Source organism: Rhagoletis pomonella, unplaced genomic scaffold (genome assembly GCF_013731165.1).
Source record: "Rhagoletis pomonella isolate Grant_MI unplaced genomic scaffold, Rhpom_1.0 Rhpom_scaffold_00016, whole genome shotgun sequence".
In the NCBI taxonomy this organism is placed as follows: domain Eukaryota; kingdom Metazoa; phylum Arthropoda; class Insecta; order Diptera; family Tephritidae; genus Rhagoletis; species Rhagoletis pomonella.
Window position 1 is genome coordinate 5,613,695 of NW_023458570.1, and position 10,293 is coordinate 5,623,987.

Below are 10,293 nucleotides of genomic sequence, written 5' to 3' on the forward strand. Positions count from 1 at the left end.
CGATCATTAGTAGAATGGTAAGTTGTTGAGATTTACGTATGTTGGAATGTGGTTTGTTTCGCTTGACTGATTGACTTCCAGGCTTGTGCTGGGCTTCACTATTTCTTTTCCCACATATTGGATTTTCACGGATCGTTTCCTTAAGAAAAAAAGAAGAAGTACTATGATTATTAAGAATGCTGCCGTAGTTAGACTTCCGACAGAGAAGGTTGCCTTTTTGAGGGAATTTATTCGATGGGTATTGTTGATATGCAGGTCCTTCAAGGCTTCTAGGGAAAGTAGTTCTATGTGGTCCTTTTCCAACGGGATTGGCTGTAGTATTGCAGGGATGGTTTCGATTGGCTTTATTTCAATATTGCTGAATGTTTGACTGTTGATTTTAATTGTTAAATTGTAGAATATTATCACGTGCGTTCCGTTTACTTCTTGGGATGTCTCGTTGGCTTCTAGTTTGCCGTTGAACTGGTTTAGCAATATTACTCCTGGTTTTATTTCTTCTAGCGTAGGGACGTGATGGCCGTTGATTGTCGAACATGTTGAGTTTAAACTATTAATTATCCTAGTTACACATAAATCTTTACTTAAATCTACCAAATGAGTTTCCTTGCAAATGGTTACATCATTATAGCTTTCGCATTTATTTTTTATTCCAAACAATTCCTTTCAATATTTCATTATACTCAGTTTTAATTACAATATTGTTAATCCTTTTTACAGGTCGTATAATAATTCTTCTAAATGTTTCTTTTAATGTTAGAGGTATTTTTACCATGTATACAATCTTCATATCTTGGCTAAATACATTTACTTTTGACAGTTCTAATGCTTCTTCGGCACTTTTAAATGGTACTTCATCTTCTCTTTTACTAATTGACAATTCTACTTCTTCCTTGCTTAACATTACTGAATTTATTATATTATGCTTTGCCCATTGAACGGCATACCTTATATTAATTAGCTCTTCCTTAATTAGCCTGATTCTATTTTGCAAATTTATTAAAATTTCCGTTAGAACATTGTCGTCCTTCCTTATCGTGTTTAACATTTTGTTTACTATATAAGTTATGTTATTTATGCGTTTCTCGAATAACTGGTTAATTACTATTTGATTATTGTTGTTCTCATTTAAGCTATTTAAGTTGTTTGTTATTATATTTAAATCTTCATGATCAGGAGATCCGGCTAAGTACTTCCATGCCGTTCCCAATATATCAATTTGGGTGGTTTAATGTTTTAGGATAGGATATAGGAAGTGGTCATTAGGGATTTGGTTGGCTATATCGTTATAGGTCTCTGTCAAAAATCGTTCGTATTTTGCTAAGTCGATGAGATGAATAAGTCTGAATGTGCCTCTTGTATTTTCGCTTGTCCATTGTCTATTGTCACCAGTTGCGCTTTGTTATAGTCCAAAATTTTAACGTCCGTTAGGGAGGTTGTGATTGTGGCACAAATTATTAGAAGTCCGAAATACGCCTCTAAGGCGTTTTTATCGAGCACTACTAGCTTTTTGCTTGAGGAATTTTTGGACACGCGTCCATCTTCCCCTCTCAAAAGCGATGTCAGAGGTTTCGCTAACTTGGCGTAATCTCTGAAAAAGCGTCGATAATAGCCTGATAGACCAAGAAAAGCCCTCAAGTCCTTTAGTGTTTTTGGACATGGAAATTCTTGAATTGCTTTTACTTTAGTGGGATTAGTTTTTATGCCTGTTTGTGATACAATGAAAGCTGTCTTCTCAATGTCGGATTCCTTCAGAGGAATCTGATGGAAGCCACTCTTTACATCAAGAACAGAAAAATATGTGTTGTTTCCCAGATGCGAGATCACCTCGTTGATTTCCGGGATTGGGTATTTATCGGCTATTGTTAGGGTGTTTAATTTCCTATAATCAATTACGAGTCTGTATTTTTTTTGTCCAGACGCGTCTAACTTCTTAGGTACAACCCACACGGGCGAGTTGTAGGGGGAACGGGATGGCCTAATAATTCCATCCTTTAATAGATTTTCTATTTCTTGTTTCACAAAGTCTCTCATTGCTAGGGGGTAAGGATAATATTTGGTGTATACTGGAGTGTCTGAAGAGGTTCTAATTTCCCCTACTACAGTAGTGGTGTAGGTGAGTTTCTCATCTGGTTCGGTAAATAGGTGCGGATATTTGTTTGTGAGACGGTAAATATGTCGTTTTTGCGTTTCTGTCATGTGGTCGGTCCTTACGTCAATTTTTTTAACCGATGGTGAAGGTTGTTGTTTAATTTTTATTTTTGTGCCATTGCCAAATGTGAGGGAGTCGTCGTGGATGTTTATGGTGGCACGAAGCTCTTTAAGACTATCGTTTCCAATTATGCCGTTAAAGGATTTTAGGGTGGGGAGCAAAAAGAGTTTTAAATTCGTGTCCTTTCTGCCGAATAGATTAATAACTGTGTGGTGGGTAATTTGTATCTGTCCGGCTATGGAATTAGCAAAAAATGGTTGGTCATTGGGAATTCTTTTTGACACGAGGCAGGGTTGGATGTAATTTTTGCTCGAACCGGTATCGATGAGCATTTTCAGAATTTTTCCGTTCTTCGTTCTGCACTCTACATACGGCAACGAAGAACTGTTCATTCTAAAAGATGAATATCGATATGGTCTTGAACGTCTTGTGATGGATTTTGTTCAGCGTATTCCTGAACTGATTGTCCACCTTCTTCTTTGGCAATTTCTGCTTCATACTCTTCCGCTGTTGGATACCAATCCTGTTGATCTTGCGGATAATATTGGTCTTGTTGGTCCTGTAAATAGTATTGGTCTTCTTGAGTACCTGCCTCAATGTGGAAGTTCCTCTGTTGCTTCAGAGGCACTTGTTGGGAAAAGTTGGATGGTCTTTTCCCGGCCTGGTTATTAAGTGGTGGCCTATTCATGTAGTTGACCGCTTTTGAATGCAAGGAGCGGTCGACATCCATTGGCTCTGGACGTGGAAGTTGCGTCTTAGCGGGGGGGTTGAGCCGGAGGCCTATAATTTGGCGAATTACGGTAATTAAGAGTAGGTTGTGGGCGTTGGTGAGCCATAAAATTATATGGAGGCACGTATGGTCTTGGAATGTACGCCAGTTGTGGGTAGAATTCATTACTTATTTTTCTGGGTGGAAGATCTTGGGTTTTCTTAACTTGGCCATTATTATTCAGCGCGTAGTTTGAACGGAAGTTTTGGTTCTCCAGTTTTAAGCATAAGTGGAGAGCCTGAGGAAGATCTACCGGTTCTCTCATGCCAAGAAGTCTCGGCAAGTCACCGTTTAGTCCTCGAATAAAGGTGTCGAGGGCTTTGTCCCGGTAGGTCCGTGTAAGCAAATGCATGGATTCTGTACCTACTTCCATACATCCGAGTTTGTTGAGAATAAGTGACAGGTGTGAATACACCCTTTGGTAAAATTCTTGAATAGTGAGGTTGCCCTGCACTAATGCGGTCATCTGGTACTCTAGAGTTCCCAAATCTCGTTTATCTGCGTAGTGGAGGGTAAGGCATCTCGAAATAGCCTTCCAATCCAGCGGTGTATTATAAGATTCTAGGGAAATATCGGCGTTGCCCACGATTTTATTTCGTATAACATTAAGGATGCCATAATATTTTGGCGTTCCTTTTTGTGGCTCGTAGATCTGCAATATTCTATCTACGCTTTTTTTCCAGGAGTTAAACTCTCCCGGATTGCCTGAGAATTCCCGTAGGCATCTTACAACGTCCGGAATTTTGTCTAGTTCCTTCGCTAGGGTCGAGTCTAAGGTCACGTCCGTAATACTTGTAAAATTTGCATTGGGGTTGAGGGCGGCTTGCACTAGGTTTCGTCCTTCTTGTCTTAATATATTAGTCACCACGCCAGTTATTATATTCGTTAGTTGTTCCATATTAATTTCGTTAGGGTTATGGGTAACTGGTTGGGAAGGGGCTGTGGGAGTCGTATTTAGCAATGGGGGTCGGACGAGGTTATTAGGATTTGCCATAACTAATTTTTATTTATTTTATTAATGTGTCCTTATCCTCTGGAGTGTCCCTTTGGTGGTGAATCGCAGAGTTGGACTGTTGTTATAAGCTGGAGGGTCCCCCCGAAGCTTTAGATTTTTATCAGTTATTGGCTGTACAAGCCTTAGTTATTTTTTTTTTGTAGTTTAAAATTCTCTGGAGGGTCCCTTGGGTGGTGAATCGCAGAGATTTTTTTTTTATAAGCTGGAGGGTCCCCCGAAGGTGGTGAATCGCAGCTTTCGATTTGTATCAGTTATTGGCTGTACAAGCCCGATATTATTTAGATATTATTTAGGGTAAGTAAACTTCAACAAAGTTTTAATCTGAAATGAATTGATTGCAGTTCGAAAATGTTCTCCTTTTCCTTTTTCACTTCTCACTCTTATATTATAAAATTTTTTTGAATATTTTCATGTGTAGATTGCGAGAAAAAAAAAAATTCTTCAAATATATTGTTAAATTTCTCTTTAAAATTTACTTTAATTATTTTCGTTTGCAAAAGTTTATGATTTTATTAATTTTCTTTTTTCAAATTCCTTAAAATTTTTTTTTCAATACTTAATTATTAATCAACTTGTTTTAATTCTTACTTCTTAGCACGTCCTGGCGACGGGGTAGATGTCCTTTTCGCTGCTCTACTCGGGTACCCTCGATGCGCACGAATGAAAGTGTGCGTTACTATCCTACCGGATTCCAACGCTGATATGTGGTTTGGCACCAGTTAAGTTGCTTGTCCTCCTAACGGTCCTTCGGCTGTTGTTGACAGGCGACTTGTCCGTTTATTTTCACGTTTTTCCCGCACGGCAACACTCGGATTTTACCGCGACGCGGTGGCACTCGGCTGTCCTTACAGGCGACTTTTGCCAATAACGTACTTAAACCCACACGCGAACTTAAACTGGTCCCTGCTCGGGCGCCAGTTAAGTTATTTTATTAAATAACGCATTTTTAAAAAAGTGTGGGGACTCGCGTCCCCACGTCTTTATTAATTGAGTCTAAACTTAGAACTGAATACAATTGGTCTCTTAACATTAAATTAAACCTACTATCGGCCATCAGTCACGTTGCACTTGCATATGCACTATTTCCGAATATTGCCCAATCGTTGTTGTGCCAATTATTATTGCTGATCGAATATCAAATTGGTTAATGCGGTGTCAGCAATTGTGCGGATGCGCGTGTGGAGTTGCTGACCGTTGGTAGAAGTCAATTCTGCAGAGCTGTTGTAAACTGTTGCGTTAACTTATATACATATTTACTTATGTATGAATGTATTTATATCGTTTTATGTGCCACTACTGATTATGTATAAACTGCCACTGAGCAAACGCGCATCAGTAAAAAAGGCGAGTGCAGCACCGTACTCGTGATAGAAGTGAAACTTCTTAAAAAAACATATGTGTTTCAATGGAATTGAATTCAATGTTAAATATTTGAATAAATTATTTAGATTTAGATAGGGTTTTTAGCGGTTTATTTGGGAAAAATAAAACATTTAGATTTTTGTTTGGATTTTCGTTGATTTTAAATTTGCTTCCCCAAAATAATGGATATCAAATAAAACACCTCTTTAAGGTAAAAGTTTCGAGTGACGAAAACTGAACTAGAAACACAAAATTTATGATAGCAATTTCGTGACGAAAATTATACGCATTTTTTTAACTGCCCTGGAAACTGACGCAAAATAGTTATTTATTCGGAACGTTGCGAAATTCTGTCTACTCTTAGCAACACAACATAAAAAATCAGAACTTTAGCAATGATTCGTATGAATAAAACTATTTTGCGTCAGCACCCTGATAAACAAAAAATTTTCAGGTAAAAGTGTCACCATTTTTGAAATATTTATATTTATTTGAATAAAAAAAGGAACAGTCCAGCGCCTTCGTCTTGGTCTGCAGGCTGTATCGGAGATACAGCCGCTATATTTAAACGTAGAATACGTGGTATGGCTAAGAGCATATCCAAGTCAAAAACGAAATCACACACTAAGAAAAAAAGGGTTTTTCCAAAATTTTACAAATTTACATACTTCTAAGTGAAAAGAACTCAATGAGAATATAAGCGAAAGCCCTATTTTTATTTTTATTTTATACCATTGTTTTTTTCTACAGCTTACTGAGATTTAAAGATTTGAAATTTTGAACAGAAAAGATATTTATTGAAAAAACTTAATATAAAATTGTTTGAGCGCTTGAAAGAAATTTAATTCAAACTGAACATTTGAAAACACATTAACATGTTGTGGTTGTAGCTAAGGGCGCAGAGATACTTGTTACTATTTGTTAACTTTCGGGAAGACTCGGGTTCGAATGCTGTTAAACGCAAAATATAAATTTTGATTTTTCTTAATTACGAAAAAGTATCAATAAAGTACAGAACGAAATCATATTCAGACGAAAAAATCTCAAAAAAAAAAAATCGACAACTAAACCTAAAAAAATATCGATAACAAAATCGATATAAAATATCGATAAACCAATCGATAAAAATATCAATAAAAAAATCTATGAAAATATCGATAACAAACTCGATAAATAATCGATAACAAAATCGATAACAAAACCGATAACAAAATCGATAAAAATATCGTTATCAAAAGCGATAATAATATCGATAAAAATATCGATAACAAAACCCATAAAAATATCGATAACAAAAGCGATAACAATATCAATAGAAAAATCGATAAAAATATTGGCAACAAAACCAATAAAAATATCGATAAAAATATCGACAACAAAATCGATAAAAATATCGGTAACAAAGTCGATTATAATATCGATAGCAAAAACGATAAAAATATCGATAACAAAACCGATAAAAATATCGATATCAAAATCGATAAAAATATCGATAACAAAATCGATAAATAATCTATAATAAAATCGATAACAAAATCGATTAAAGTGTCGATAACAAAATCGATAAAAATATCGATCATTATATCGATAAGTTCCGAAAATATCGATAGAAAAATAAATAACAAACTCGATCATTATATCGATAAGTTCCGAAAGTATCGATAACAAAATCGATAAAAATATCGATAACAAAACCGATGACAAAATCGATTAAAATGTCGATAACAAAATCGATAAAAATATCGATCATTATATCGATAAGTGAAAATATCGATAGCAAAATAAATAACAAAATCGATAATTATATCGATAACAAAACCAATAAAAATATCGATAACAAAATCGATAAAAATATCGATAACAAAATCGATAATAAAATCGATAACAAAATCGATAATAAAGAGATAACAAAATCGATAAAAATATCGATCATTATATCGATAATTTCCAAAAATATCGATAGCAAAATCAATAACAATATCGATACAAATTTCGATAACAAAATCGATAAAAAAACCAACAAAATATCGATTATATCGATAAGTCCCGAGAATCCCTAAAATCCCGAAATAGTTCCGAGATTGAGTCTCTGTGCCTTTATCTATATCCTTTTCTCTACAACTACCTTTATTTTAATCTTTCTTCCTCTATCTTCATCTATACTTTTATCGGTATCCTCATCCGCTTCTTTTTCTTTATATTTATCTTTGTTTTTATTTTTATGTTTATCATATTCTTCATATACATATTCCCCTTCACCTTTGCACTTATACATATAAGTAAAGTGTTTAAATTTACCTTGGTCTTCATGTTTGCCTTTATCTTTACTCAACTTTGTTTTTGTGTTTATTTTTACCTTGGCCTTTATCCTTTTCTTTATCTATGTACGTCCTCACCTTTACTTTTATTCTTGGATTGGACTTTTTCTAAATGTTGTTTCACTTCGAAAAGTCTTCGCGTATTATGCATACATGTGTTCATATATGTATGTACATATATAATATGTATGTACATATGTATGTATAGACATACATAGATTACTAAAAATAGAAACAGATCCACATTAACTGCAATCCACATATGTATTTACATATGTACACACGCTGCGATTAGGTTATAAATAGCGCGCCTCTGTTTATCAAAAGCCGCATTACATACGCATACATACTTTTTGTCTCCTTCCCACACTTCCAACATATGCACGTGTTTGCAAAATGATGACGAGGTGATTTTGTATGGAAAATCATTTATGCCCATATATTTGAATAAAATAAACATATATAGAAGATATCAACCAATACTTCCCATATACCAAACGAAAGGAAAACTCTTGAATTTTTGATTAAAGAAAACAAAAACAAAATCATTCGAGCGGTTTTCGAGCATTTTGGTAATAAAAAAAATTTGCAAATTTTTTCAAAAATTTTTTGCCTTAAAATGCTCAATATTTGTTAAATTTATATAAAATTTGTACCCGATAATATTTCTACTGCTCCAAAGAACCTATATCCCGAAAATGAAAGTTATATATGCCAACAATAAGTTGCTAGAGCACTTTAAAGGCTCAAAATTTACCCCATAATAAGGCAATGTTTACCGTTGTTTTTACGACAGAAACCGAATTGGTTATTTTGGGATTTTTAACATTTTGATATTTTCCTCCCCAACTTTGACTATCTCTGGTAAAAAAAAATTTCTGAGCTATAAAAAGTTATAAGTTATGTTCTGAGATATAACTTTACATTACATAAAAAAATTGATCATTTAATAAAGATTTCAGAAAAGTGCCACTCTTGCTGTTTCGAATAGAAAAAAAGTTATAGCCGCTTTTGTGGGCAAAGGACTGAGACACGCTAGAATGTATTTAATAGATTTAAATTTAAGTTGCTCTTGTTACCGACCAATGACATGCTAAATAGTACAAAGGTACATTATAACCTGCTCCTGACATTATTTTATGTTTTTTTTCGGTATGTGGACCAGGGACCGATCTATTCGAAAATATCGTGTTATGGTCCGATTTGCTTATAATTTGGCACGTAGGTAGCTTTTGCCTGGATTAGCATATAGGATCCTTCTCTTTTAGGAAGTGGACCACCGACCGCTCTATTCGAAAAAATCGTATTTATTAGCATATATGACTGTTGTTTTCCGGGAAGTCGACCAGGAACCGATCCAATCGAGGAAATCTTATTTATGGTCCGATTTGCTTAAAATTTGGTACGAAGGTAGCTTTTTGCTTAGATTAGCATATGTGATTATTTTTTCCGTGAAGTGGACCAGAGACCGACCTATTCGAAAAAGTTTTATTTATCGTCCTATTTGCTTGCAATTTAGATTAGATTGACATACAGGATACATTTTTTCTTATAATATGTTCCGTTTTGTTTAAAATTTGAGGCGTACGCAGCTTAGTGATGGATTAACATATAAAATACTTTTTTCTTATAGGTGGACCAGGGACCGATCTATTATATAGAATAGAATTGAATGATTGTTTCGCAGTTCGAAATATTTTAAGGCGCCGCAAAGCAGCGGGAATTGGCTATTTATCGATACTTATTATATATACTAATTATATTAAGAGGTGTGCCACCTTTTTGCAAGAAGTGATCTCGCGAACGGCTGTACCGATTTTTTTGAAATAGACTTTTTTTGTTATAGCCATCGCATATTTCGCATGTGGTAGAGTCCTGGAACTTGGTATGAAGGTTTTGAAATCAAGCCTATACTCTTGGATAAAAGTGGGGGTTATTGGTGAAGAGGGCGTGGTGCCTTCCTAACATACTGACAGTTTTACCTATCTATAAATACATACAGTGACGGGCAAAACTGTAACATGGTGTAATACTTTTTACTTCAGTCATCGCTATCTTTCCAAGTTCTAACGACTTTCATACTGTTGTTGTATATTATTATTGGTACACCTGTACTTCCTCTCTCATAATGATTTGAAGTCAATCCAACAACAATAATAAAACCAGCAGACAAAAATGTAAATTAAGGCAGATGTTACAGTTTTGCTCGTCCCTGTATATAATTCTTCGGTACGTGTGTTTTCGAGTGAACTCCTCCTAAACGACCGAAATGATTTTAATGAAATTTTTGTTCACAACTTTATGATTTGTAGCTCGTTTCTGTAACAATTCTATACCAAGGCGAATTGAGATATGAATTCGCCGACCTATTCTCTATTGCTAATGAGTAGAAAGACGTATATTCTCTACCAGTAGAGAAATAATCGGTAGATAAGAGTTACAGAAACGAGCTACTGATCTGGATAATATTCAAAATATGTATTGGTAACGTGAAGGGAAATATTTCTGCGAAAAAATGGCTCGCCAGGTGGCTCGCTCCGATTTGCCTCATAAACAAGATGGTATATTGGTATCGGTAGGAGCAATACTATTGAAAAAAAGAGCCGCAAGGTGGCGCTGG

General features: G+C 35.1%; 1 protein-coding gene across 1 annotated transcript in view; it reads right to left on the bottom strand.

The window, feature by feature from the left end:
- LOC118749465 (synaptotagmin-5-like) overlaps positions 1–10,293 on the bottom strand; it is a 159,200-nt gene that overhangs the window by 125,542 nt on the left and 23,365 nt on the right. The window lies entirely within an intron of this gene.